The sequence below is a fragment of the Acinonyx jubatus genome, chromosome C1 (assembly GCF_027475565.1).
Source record: "Acinonyx jubatus isolate Ajub_Pintada_27869175 chromosome C1, VMU_Ajub_asm_v1.0, whole genome shotgun sequence".
Classification (NCBI taxonomy): Eukaryota; Metazoa; Chordata; class Mammalia; order Carnivora; family Felidae; genus Acinonyx; species Acinonyx jubatus.
The window spans coordinates 84,653,794-84,666,555 of record NC_069381.1 but is presented as its reverse complement, the minus strand read 5'-3'; the positions used below and the strand labels follow the sequence as shown (position 1 = coordinate 84,666,555).

Genomic DNA, 12,762 nt, shown 5'->3' with positions numbered 1-12,762 from the left:
AGAGGCCATGCGTTGCTCAACTCTACAACTCGAACTCCAGCACAGAGTCTGGCACAATAGGGAATGCGGAGTGAGTGACTGTGGAGTAGATGAATGGATGCACGCAAGGAGCAGGTATCCTCATTTTTAGTCCTCAGAATTTGGCAGTATATCCCAAGTGGGGCCTGGGAATCTCTATACTTTTCTAAGCGCTCTTAAACTTCTGTTGTGAGGCATCCACCAGACCACTGTGACCATGGGTCACATCTGGCAGCAGCTGTCTGGTTACCCAAGACACACCAACTTGAAGAGGAAGGCACTGTTTTCTTAGCTTTGGGCTCTGCTGGGAAATGAAGTAAATCTTAATACAGAGATAAAAATCAGCTGCAGGATAAATCAAGCTGTTCCTTAATAAAAACATGGACTGGGAGTGTCGGCGGAGGGTAGTAAACATATTAAATTCCCCCTTACCGAGCAGACAGTCTTCCTTTGATGTTGCTTTTTAAATTAAGGATCATCTTATAGTATCTGGATAAAGTTATCCGTCCCTCTAGCTACACAGCTGACAGAATTTAAGAGCAAAGTGGCTAATGTTCCTCAGTCCGTGAAGCCTTCTCCTAGTTCTGGGGACTGAAGTTTGGAGCAACAAGCCCATGGCTGTAAGGTCACTGGGGCAAATCACTTCCACTACGTTGGATTTTTTTAATATGAAAATAATACATGCTAGTGGTATTTTTTTCAAATAGAACAAAAGGATAGCATAATCAAGTAATATTGATAATTGTTGAACGTAGGTGATGAGTACATGGTCCATTGTATCATTTTTTTACTTGTATATGTTTGAAATTTTCCGTAACAAAATGTATCTTAAAAAAGACTCTTGGGGCGCCTGGGTGGCTCAGTCGGTTGAGCGTCCAACTTCGGCTCAGGTCATGATCTTGCAGTACGTCAGTTTGAGCCCCACATTGGGCCCTGTGCTGATAGCTCGGAGCCTGGAGCCTGCTTCGGATTCTGTGTCTTCCTCTCTCTCTGCCACTCCCCCACTCATGCTCTGTCTCTCTCACTCTCAAAAATGAATAAATGTTAAAAAAAAAAAAAAAAAAAGACTCTCCACTCCTCCCCATGGTCTATATCCCATTAGGCCTCAAATTCCACTCTCCAGAGTTAGACATAAGATGATTTCTTCTGTTATCTTCATTTTCTGACCATTTATAAGCACATGTCTGCATATACATTGCCTATTTTTAATAGTATCTTAGAATGCTATTATTCTAAGCCTTTATTTTTTTTTCACTTCTCAACATATTGAGGAACTCTTTCCTAGCAGAACATTAACTCTACTTCATTCTTTAACTTTTAAAAAATGTTTATTTATTTTTGAGAGAGAAAGAGAGAGTGCAAGTAAGGGAGGGGCAGAGAGACAGGGAGACACAGAATCCAAAGCAGGCTCCAGGCTCTGAGCTGTCAGCACACAGCCCGACATGGGGCTCGAACTCACAAACTGTGAGATCGTGACATGAGCCGAAGTGGGATGCTTAACTGACTAAGCCACCTAGGTACCTCTCTATCTCATTCTTTTAATGGCTATACAGTATTCCACTAGAAGTAGATGTCAACACTTTATACATCCTATGGTATTCATGTTTTATATATCTTTGCAAATGTAATAGGTGAAAAGTATTTCATTAATTGTCAGTGAGGATCAACATTTTGTTCATATGTTTATTGGTCATTCATATTTCTTTCTCTATGAAGTGTTCATTCAAGTCTTTTCTCTTTTAGAGATTTTCCTTTGCATTTTTTCTTATTTGTAATTTCACTAATAAGGCATTTTTTCTTCTATCTGATGTATGCTACAGACATTTGGGGGCACAATATAATGATACAGTCAAGAGTAAACCTCTGGATCCAGATGACTGGGTTGCAGGAATGCTTATCACTCCTGACAGACAATATTGGCCAGCTTGCTCCAAATGGCCATCCACTGAAGTATACTATTGGTACAAAGTGTACCCTAATTCCAGATTTACTCCTTAGATGCTCCCACTTCCTAAATCTCCGCACCTGATCAATCATCTGTTGTTCTATTATCTTCTAAATCCAGTTTTTTCCTGTATTGCAACTGTTACTACCTCTACTAAATTTACCTTAATTTCTGGCCTGGATTACTTTACGGGCCTTCCTGGTCCAGACTTGCCCTCTCCTCACTGAAGCCAGAGTAATTTTTCTTAAACTCTGACCTGATACTCTGTTTCCCTGGCTCAAAGTACTGTCAGTACAACCTGCTGCTCTAGAAACGATCCAAACTCTTAACCCAGCAATGAGAGCATACTGGATATCACTTGAACCTGATGCAGAGCTAATGCTTTAAGATCCAGGAGTTTTGTGTGCTGGTTGCTAAACTGCTGGTAGCTGAAAGCAGCCTCAATGGGAAGATTCATACTGTGAAAATCAGCCGATATCCACAGAGCTGGTTGACCAATACACCTCACCCAGCCAGCCTCATCTCTTCTCACTCCCCAGCTGGAGCTCAGGGGAGCTTCAGAACTGAACTCCTGCCAACTGTCTCTCACTTCTGCGCCCTATACCTCCACTCCATCTGGAGGAAGTCTCCTCTTTCTACTGGCTCTCTTCTCCTCTTCCTTCAGGTCATACATAAGCACTCAACTCCTCAAGGACACCTTTCCTAATGTTCTGCCTTCATGTTGACTGATGTACCCCTTCTCAGAGGCATAAGTCTGTCTATATCTGTGACTACAGGTAACACGAGGCTTTGCTATTTGCCACACAATGTAAAAAGTTGAGATGCATGACCTCATTTAACCCTCAATTGCACAAGATGGTTCCTATTGTTAAAAAACAAAATTCAACCAAGTAAATGTAAAAATTTAATTGGCTTTATTCAACAATTCATAAATCAGGCAGCATCCCATCTAGCAAACAAAAGGAAACCTCAAGGAGTTGCTGGAAATGGAAGGATTTTATAGGCAGAAAGGAGGTGAGACAAGGAATTTTAAAAGACTGCATTACTTCAGGTGAGCTTACCTTCCCTTAGGGGAAGACAGATTAACCTCATAGTGCTGATCAGGAAATCCCAGCCTGGTCTAAAATCCCATTCCAGGGAAAGGACAAAACTGCAGTTAGGTTAGGTATTCACAAGTGTTGGTGGGGCTTAGCAAAAGTTGACTCCATTTGGGGGCGTGTCATTTCTTTTTAACACTATCTTAGATGAAGAAATTCAGGCTTAGAGCATTTCTGTAAACACCATGAGGTTAGAAGCTGCCTTGTACACACATGTACCACAGCACCTGATACTTAGTGGGTGTTCAACACAAGCAGTTATTGAATAATTCATTCTAAACCACTAAAATAACGGCCTGCCAAACTCTACATTATAACATTCAAAGAATTTTGTTCCAATGTCATATTAATGTTCATAAACTGTCTAGGAACTAACAAATAATGCTGACTGAAAATTTACCTCCTAATCTTCACAACTAGCTGCTGTAAGACTCCTTTCTTGGGAAGCAGTGAACAAGAGTGCACCTAAGGTGTTGTTAGTCACACCCCAACCCCACATGCCTCCTGGGTTCCTATTCACCCATCAAGCCTCAGGCTGGAACTTCTACCCTAAAAGCACTGGCTTTCCGAGTTTCCACAAGATGCTTGTTTTCACTGCTTCATTTTTAAGTTGTCATTTTTCCATGACCACCACTGAGATTCATTTGACCTTTTGTCATAGTTTCAAAACAGCGGCCAAGAAACTTGGTTTTGAAATTGAATCAGAGACAAGGGTTATTATGAACTCAAGTACTCTCACAGGCATTTGGTTGCACTGTGGACTGCTGGGGCACAGCTGTCAATAAAGTTTTATCCAACCAAAGTTGTCCCCCAAAGAAATGATATTCATTTGAGAATGAAACTCTTCCCAACTGACTTTACCTCTTGGATTTCCAATCATGACTCATGTCCATAGCACCCTAGTGGGACCTGCCTATCAGTGCTTTCTGTTGTTCCACTAGGTATTGATTCCTTAAATGATTCAAAACACCTAAATGGGAAGAGAGCTTCTCCTTGAAATGGAACCATGTGCTTCCTGCAGACATAAACACAGTTTGTTTGAACATTAAGAAAAATCAACCAAATCAAGGTAAAGGATTTTTTTAAGCTGATTGAAAATTGGTTCTTTCTTTTAATGATGTCTAATACTTTTACTGATTACTCCTGAAGATTAACTAGAATCAGAGAAGCAATAGTGGGAGACCACTCTACTTGAGGAAAACTGAGGTAAAACCATTTTATAAAAAGGGATTACTCTCCTTCTTCCATAATCTCCCTTGGCAATGTATTTGTGACATAGCAAGGCTGACTGAAATTAGCTTTGTTATAAGAATCTCTTAAAGGAGTCTATTTACCTGGTTCAGGTTCCTACTTTTTACCATATTTAAAGAGGATTCTTTAAACACAAGATAAGAAGAAATGGCAAAAATATTTGTTAAAAATAACTGAACCTCTCTTCTCAGGTGGTCACCCCAGATGGTGGAAGGGCATTCTTGGGCCACCTGGTGGCCATTGTGGCCAAACAGGTGCTGCTAGGCAGGAAGGTCGTAGTTGTGTGCTGTGAGGGCATCATCATTTCTGGCGATTCCTACAGAAACAAGTTGAAGTACTTGGCTTTCCTCTGCAAGCAGATGAACACCAGCCCATCCCATGGCCCCTACACCTTCAGGGGCCCAGCCACATCTTTGGGAGGATGGTCTGAGGCATGCTGCCCCACAAGACCAAGGGAGGCTAGTCTGCCTTGGACCGCCTCAAGGTGTGTGTTGGGATCCCACCACCCTATGACAAGAAAAAGTGGATGGTGGTTCCTGCCCTGAAGGTTGTGTATCTGAAGCCTACACAATAGTTTGCTTACTTGGGGCACCTGGCTCGTGAGATTGGCTGGATATACAAGGCAGTAACAGTCACTCTAGAGGAGAAGAAGGAGAAAGCCAAGATCCATTACCAGAAGAAAAAGCAGCTCATGAGGCTATGGAAACAGGCCAAAAAGAATGTGGAGAAGAAAATCAACAAATACACAGAGGCCCTTAAAATTCACGAACTCCTGGTCTGAGTCTAATAAAATCGAACCCACATTCTGTACTGTGTATCATATGCATGATAAATAGCGTATATCATTAGTATCGATGCCCAGTGTGTATTGAAAAGTTATTTTGATTAAAATTTCCTATTATCCTTACTTTTCTAAAATTGTGGGCCACAAAAGTATTCTCAGGGAATTATCGGATCCAGCCATCACTGTATCACCAATGAAGAGCTAGTGTCTTGAGGATAAGCACAAATTTTGGATCTCTGAATATAAACTTCTGAAAAGGCTCCCTTTTCATTTTTTATAAATGGGGGGTATATTATACATACAGTAAAGTGTTTAAATCTTAAGTACAGCCCAGTTACTTTTTACATGTGTGCACACCCATGGAACTACCACACCGATAAGACATAAAACATTTCTAGGCTTCCAGAGTCTTTCTGGTGTGCACTTCCCATCAATATTCTCCAAAGATAACCACTATTCTTCTGTCGTCAAAAGTTAGGATTTTTTTTTCCTTTTTTAAAATTTAAACTTTAGTTAGTTAACATACAGTGCGATATTGGTTTCAGGAGTAGAATTCAGTGATTCATCACTTAACAACATCCAGTGTTTATCACAGCAAGTGCCCTCCATAGTACCCTTCTCCCACCCACCTCTGTCCATCAACCCATAGTTTGTTCTCTATCATTAACAGTCTCTTATGTTTTGTTTCCCTCTCTTCTCTTCCTCTTCCCTTCCCTTACGTCCATCTGTTTTGTTTCTTAAATTCCACATATGAGTGAAATCATATGGTCTTTCTCTGATTGACTTATTTCACTTAGCATAATACATTCTAGCTCCATCCATGTCATTGCAAATGGCAAGATTTCATTCTTTTTGAAAACTGAGTAATATTCCATTGTACTCATATACCACATTCTTTATCCAGTCATCATTCTATGGACATTTGTGTTCTCTCCATAGTTTTGCTATTGTTCATAATGCTGCTATAAACATTGGGGTGCATGTACCCCTTTGAATATGTATTTTTGTAACCTTTGTGTAAATACCTAATAGTGCAATTGCTGGATCATGGGGTAGCTCTATTTTTAGTTTCTTTTTTTTTTTTTTAATTTTTTTAATCTTTATTTTTGAGAGAGAGAGAGTGCAAGTGGGGAAGAGGCAGAGAGAGAGAGGGAGACACAGAATCCAAAGCAGGCTCCAAGCTCTGAGCTGTCGGCACAGAGAATGATGCAGGGCTCGAACTCATGGACGGTGAGATCATGACCTGAGCCAAAGTCAGACTCATAACTGACTGAGCCACCCAGAAGCCCCTATTTTTAGTTTCTTGAGGAACCTCCACACCGTTCTCCAGTCACCATAAATTAGTTTTATCTGTCCTTGAACTTTATATAAATGTCATCATAATTGTTTTCTTTTGTGCTTAGGTTCTTTCACACAACATTATGTCTGTGAGATTCCATGTTGTTGCATATAACAATAGCTTGATCTTTTTCATTATTTTGTAATATTCTACTATTGATGGACATTTGGTTTTAAGTCATTGGTTATTATGACTAGAGTAACTATGAGCATACTTGTATATCTTTGAGGTGGACATATTTCTCTTGGGTATACACCTAGAAGTGGAATTGCAGGAATATGGAGGAGACTGTCTGGAAGCTTCATCTTTAATAATTGAAAAAGAAACTGATGGTATGGGGGAAAAATACCTTCTACTGGCATCTGTTGTGTTAGATGACATTCTTAGAGAGTATTTTATAGCTGTAGTTGGTCAAATTGAACAGATGTATTTCTAGGTAAATTCTCAAGGAGTGAGTGGGTAAAGTCAGAAGCACTTGAACTACCTCACTAATACATTGTATATGGGCCAATGAGAACTGTTTACAATATTTATTTGATTCTCTAGAAAATGCCAAAGTTTAAAATATTCTGTCATTAAAAATTCTTGGAAGTATGAGAGTGCTCCAATTAGATTCAACTATAAGATCTTTGATACAACACAAAGCCATCTATGGACCCCAAGTAATCACAGACAAGACCTTTCCACAGGGATATAAACAATGTTCTCAACTACCTTTTCTATTGGCCACTGTGGGATGTGGAACTTCCACTTGGAAGTCATCAGTGAGAATAAAAATATTTCCTTATTATTTCAACCATAGCACCCAACTTGAAATAAAATGTCTCTTCTCTTGCAGGGTTTTTCCTAGATTTGAGTTAAAGTCGTTGTGTGGGGAATAAATCTGGTGCCAAGTACAAGCTAATAATTAAATTATACTTATCCTCTGGGGAAGCAAAGTTAAGTCTGATCAACTTCCTCCACACTGTAGAACTGTTTCTTTTTTCCCTTAAATGCCCTTCCCAGCCCTCCCCAGCTCGCCCTGCAACTACCACACAAATGATTTGTGTTTATTTTTTATGCCCTAGTCTCCTTTTACAAATCACTTTATTTTCTGTAAAACCCCTTTGTTATAGCAGATCTCTTAACTACCTTCCTACATCCCATTGGCATTAGATTAATTGTATAAAGGTTATCTTGGGGTTTTGTCTGGACTTAAAAAAAAAAAAAAAGGAAAAAAAGCATCCTGGGAATAGTTCCAGGCTCTTTGATTAACTGGGCAGTTCTGGAACTTAAGTCTGCCTTTGCCTTTCCTCATTTGAATTACGGTATTTGTCATTGGCCTTCTCTATCTGGGTGTGCTGGTGAGAATTTCTGCTAATACAGGATGTTACACTTTGGATTCTCATGATGTTCCCTCAGAGGTCATTTTACCTTAACATATAAAACTTTATTTAGATTTCCTAATAAATGAAGGAGTCAATGTTAGAACTTTTCTAAAAAAAAATTCTATGGAGTCCTTATCATAGAGACCAGTGTGGCCTTTAAATCTTTTCCTTTGGAGGGCCTTAACATCTGTCAGTCCAGTTTAACTTTGTTTCCAAGGAGCTTGGATCAGAGCAGATTATTTTATTCACTAGGTAGGCAACCACTCTTCAAGACTGTCAAATTTTTCCTATCTTGGAATCTACATGCACAATTCAGAAAACTATGACGACTATAATTTTATTCAAATGGGTCAGAAGTGTCGGGCTGCTTGAAAGACACCATCAAAGTGAGCCCTGTCACCATGCTGATTACAAAGCCTCCTCAGCTCTACCTTCATGAGGTGGGCCAAGAGTTGCTTCTTGCTATGTGGTCTGCTGCATACCCTGCCACTAAAAGAAAAGAAGAGAAGGAACCAACATTCATTAAACACCACATGCCAAGCACTCTGGAAACATTTTACATGGGTTAGCTGAAAATTCATGATTATAGGAGGGGAGTGAAATAACTCTTCATAATGATAAAAATGGGGAATTCTTTAACCACAGGTGTTACGGATTTTACAGATTCTTGCCCAATCTAAGGGTACTTTCTTTGGGGATGACTGGAAGGAGTTGAGCAGCTGAGTTTAAAAGACTTTCCTTTCTTGAACAATTATTGGTTCAATTCGTGCATGTTTTTTCTCAATTGCTGCTTTCTGTACTTCTAGCCTGGCCCTGTGTCCGTCTTATTAAGTATTTAAAGCAACTTGTTCATAATTTACTTATCTGCTTCTATACTGCTATTCAGCTGCTACCCTGGGGATGGAGTTTCTCCTGGACGGCTGCTTCATTCTTATGTTGGCTCTTGTCCTGCTTGGGCTGTCTGCTCTTCTCATTTTTCCAGAATCTCCTGGCGGTACTCCTGGTTGGCTCCTGATTTTATACCTGCCAACTCTTGCTGACTCCTCCCACTTATCATTTCATCTACCAGTCCATTCTGGACTTGTTCCTTCTCAAACTGGTACCACATCATTTGTTTTCCCACTCTGTGTAACTCTATTCTTGACCTGACACATAGGACACGACTGACCAAGGCACATACTATTGTCCATATCTACTACATCTCTGCGTTGTTAAATTGAATGGATCACATTGACCAAAAGTTATGACCAGGATGATTCTGGAAATTATTCTTTGCACTGGTCTATAGATCTAGTCTTACAAATAAAATCAAAGAGTACTCAAATGATTGATCCTGAAAACCAATAAAGAGTTGCAGGAGAATTGAAATCTGCTTATCAGTTTTTTGAGGAACGGCATCTAATGACTTATAATATCTCTAAAGTAAGGAACTATGTGTCAGAGTAATTTCCTGATGTTGGATAAGTTTTGTAAGATACAAAAACAATTGGAAATCTCGGATTTTCTAACCACAGAATGGACTTAATATTAGTACTAGTTACCAGATATTTAGTTTAGATTTATTTCCTTATCTAATTATTTTTTTAAAAAATAGTCTTTTGTAAAAGTCTTGGAAATTCCTCTCTGAGAGGAGAATGGTTACAAGTTGATTAAATACTGAATAAATGCAGTTTGTCTCCAAAATTGATGTCATCAATTCTTTCCCTCCTATGTGCATGCCACACCTCTATCTGAAGATGGAATCTATTCCTCTACCATCTGGAATCTGGGCTTTGGACTGCTCTGACCAAAAAGAAAATGGCACAGCGTGAGCTTTGGGCCTGGTCTTTGTGAGAACCAGAAGTTTCTACTTTCTGCCTGTTAGAGCCCTGAGTTTCCATAACAGAAATCCAAGTTACTTTGCTAGAAAGAAAGACCACTCCAAGGATCATAGAAATCAATGCCAGCCATGTGATTAAGAAGCCATCTTGGACACCCCACCAGTTGAACCTACACATGGCTCCAGTCTCAGCAACTTTATGAGTGGAACTGTATGAGAGACCGCAAGGGAAGTCTGCCCAGATGAACTCATTCAACTCACAAAAGTAGAAGAGATAATAAGTTGTCTTAAGCCACTAAGCATTGGTGTGGTTGATTACATAAAAGTAGATAACAGACAAATGAGTCCCAAAGTTTAGGATAAAGCAGGAGTCCAAACCAAGTGCTTCCCATCAAAAAATTTTTATCTCTGGGGGCACCTGGGTGGCTCAGTCAGTTAAGCAGCTGACTCAATTTTGGCTCAGGTCATGATCTCACAGTTCCTGAGCTCAAGCCCCAGTCAAGCTCTGCACTGACAAGGAAGAACCTACTTGGGATTTTCTCTTTCCCTCTCTCTCTTCCCCTACCCCACCTCTCTCTCTCTCCCTCGCTCTCTCCCTCTCTCTCTCTCTCTCTCTCTCTCTCTCAAAAATAAATAAATTAAAATTTTTTTATCTCTGGATTTCTCTCTCCACATTCAATCTAGTTGGCCTTTCCCAGTTGTTTTATCCATAATGTTAGTAATGAATGTGAATAATAACTGTTAAACTTAAGCCTTATATATGTGAGTTGTATATATAAAACTTATATAAAACTATAAGTCTTAAAGTTTATAAATTTATTATATAAATACAACTCACAAAAGCTATTGGCACATCACAGTTGAGCTTGTAGAATTAATGGTGGGGAATCCCGATGGAGATCACCAAATTTTACATACCAATGATTTATTGGGCAACAAGGATACACCATCTGATACGTGCTCTTATTTTTTTTTTTTCCATAAGAGGATACCAACAGAAGCCATTCTATGGCCACTAAAAATATCCAACATGACAATTTGCTCTCTGGCTTCCTAGAGAAAATATCCTGCATGATAGTTTGTTATCTGGCTTCCAGGAGAAATTAATCCTCTGCCATAACTAAGACTATTCCAGCCCCCAGAAACTAGAAATATAAAACTACCTAGACCCACAGCTTGGGTTCCGAACAACACATCAATCTCCTGCTGAAACTCTCTGACTCTATTTCCTGATTTCAGCAACTGGACCTTTGATTTTCTCTTTGTGTCCAAAAATAGAGAGAAAATGGTATCTAAGAAAAAGAAGAGCCAAAAATATATTTCACATTTACAACATACTAGGTATTTTTCTATGTGCTTCTAGGTCATCTCCTAATCCAGTGACACAGGGACTTCTCTTCTCCCCTGTTTTCTGAATTTCAGCAAATGGTCTTTGTGAGACCCTGTCCTGTGTCCATATGGTCACTTAATCCCTAATCGGAGACACATCTTTGATGTCTCTCTCTTCCTTTCATACTTTGAATCAACTCCATTGTTGAGTCCTATCATATCTATCTCTAAAACAACTGAATTTAACACTTTGGGTACATTTAAAAGATATTTTATGGTATGTGAATTACATCTCAATAAAGCTGTAATTTAAAAAGTTAAAAATATGTCTAGAATCTTTCCACCTGTCCTCATTACCACCATTATCATCCTTATTCACATCTCTGTCTTTCCTTCCCTGGATTACTGCAGCAGTTACTTCCTAACTGGTATCCTTGCTTCAAGTCTTGCCCACTGATGACCTATTTCCACATTGCACTCAGAATGATCCTCTGAAAACATAATCCCTAACATGCTACTTTCTTGTTCAAAACCCATCCAATGATTTCCCATCAGCCTGAGAATAAAAGCCTTCAAGATCCCCCATGATCTGGTCTTTCTTTCCAACATCATCTCTATTACTCCCCACTTGCTCCTTTCTTCCACCACACTGGCCTTCTTGCTCTTCCTAAAATGTGCTAAGTTCACTCTCATCTAAGAATTAATAGTCTTAGCATCGGTGTTCTCTCCTTCTGGGACATGCTCCCTTCAGCTCTTGCAGATTTCTGTTTAGTTCTTCTCATCAGAGACCTTCCAAGGGCATTCTGTGCGATGTCTCATCCAAACCTCCCATTATTCTTTATCTCTTTAACCTGCTTTATCTTCTCTCTACAGCACTCATCATTACATGACATCATATAACATTGTCATTTGTTCATAGCAATGTAATCTCCACGAGTAGAGAGGCCCTGTCTGTCTCCAGCATGTAAAATAGTATCTGGCACATAGCAGATGCTTGGTAAATATTGTGGAATACTGAATGAATGTGAATGATGAATTAAGGAATGAAGGTATAAATATTATTAAAAACCCCTCTTTGCTTACTTTACCAGTTTTATTCTGTCTGGGAACACTCTCCTTATATTACAAAGAGTGACCTAGCATAACATACTTGTGTTCTGATTGGGTCTTATTCCCACCAAAGTTTTGTGGATTGCAAACATCCTAGCCACTTTGAAGAGATACCAGCAACCTCAATATGTCCCCCAAGATCTCTAATATGTCCCCCAAAAGAGGCCTAAAGTGCCCTCCTCCCACTGAAAGGACACTGAGACCAATGATCTCCAAGTCACAAAAACATTTTCCTATAATTATCAGTACTGAAGCCCAACAACATATTCTCCAATAACTATTTATTATATGTGGTTATATGGTAAGTCCTGTCCTGGACACTGAATATATAAAAATAAATACAGTAGAGTCACTTAGAAGGTCCTTTCAGTTTCCCTTGACTAAAATACATGGGTGTTTTGTTTTGTTTTAATATTATTTATTGTCAAGTTGGCTAACATACAGTGTATACAGTGTGCTCTCGGTTTTGGGGCTAGATTCCCGTGAGTCATCGCTTACATACAACACCCAGTGCTCATCCCAACAAGTGCCCTCCTCAAAACCCATCACCCATTTTCCCCTCTCCCCCACGCCCCAAAAACCCTCAGTTTGTTCTCTGTATTTAAGAGTCTCTTATGGTTTGCTTCCCTCTCTGTTTGTAACTAATTTTCCCCTTCCCTTCCGCCATAGTCTTCTGTTAAGTTCTCAAGTTCCACACATGAGA

The 12,762-nt window shown here is 39.5% G+C and overlaps 1 pseudogene; it reads left to right on the top strand.

Moving 5' to 3' along the window:
* Positions 1-4,267: 4,267 nt before the first annotated feature.
* Positions 4,268-5,114, top strand: LOC113599232 (60S ribosomal protein L13a-like; annotated as a pseudogene).
* The last annotated feature ends 7,648 nt before the right edge of the window (positions 5,115-12,762 follow it).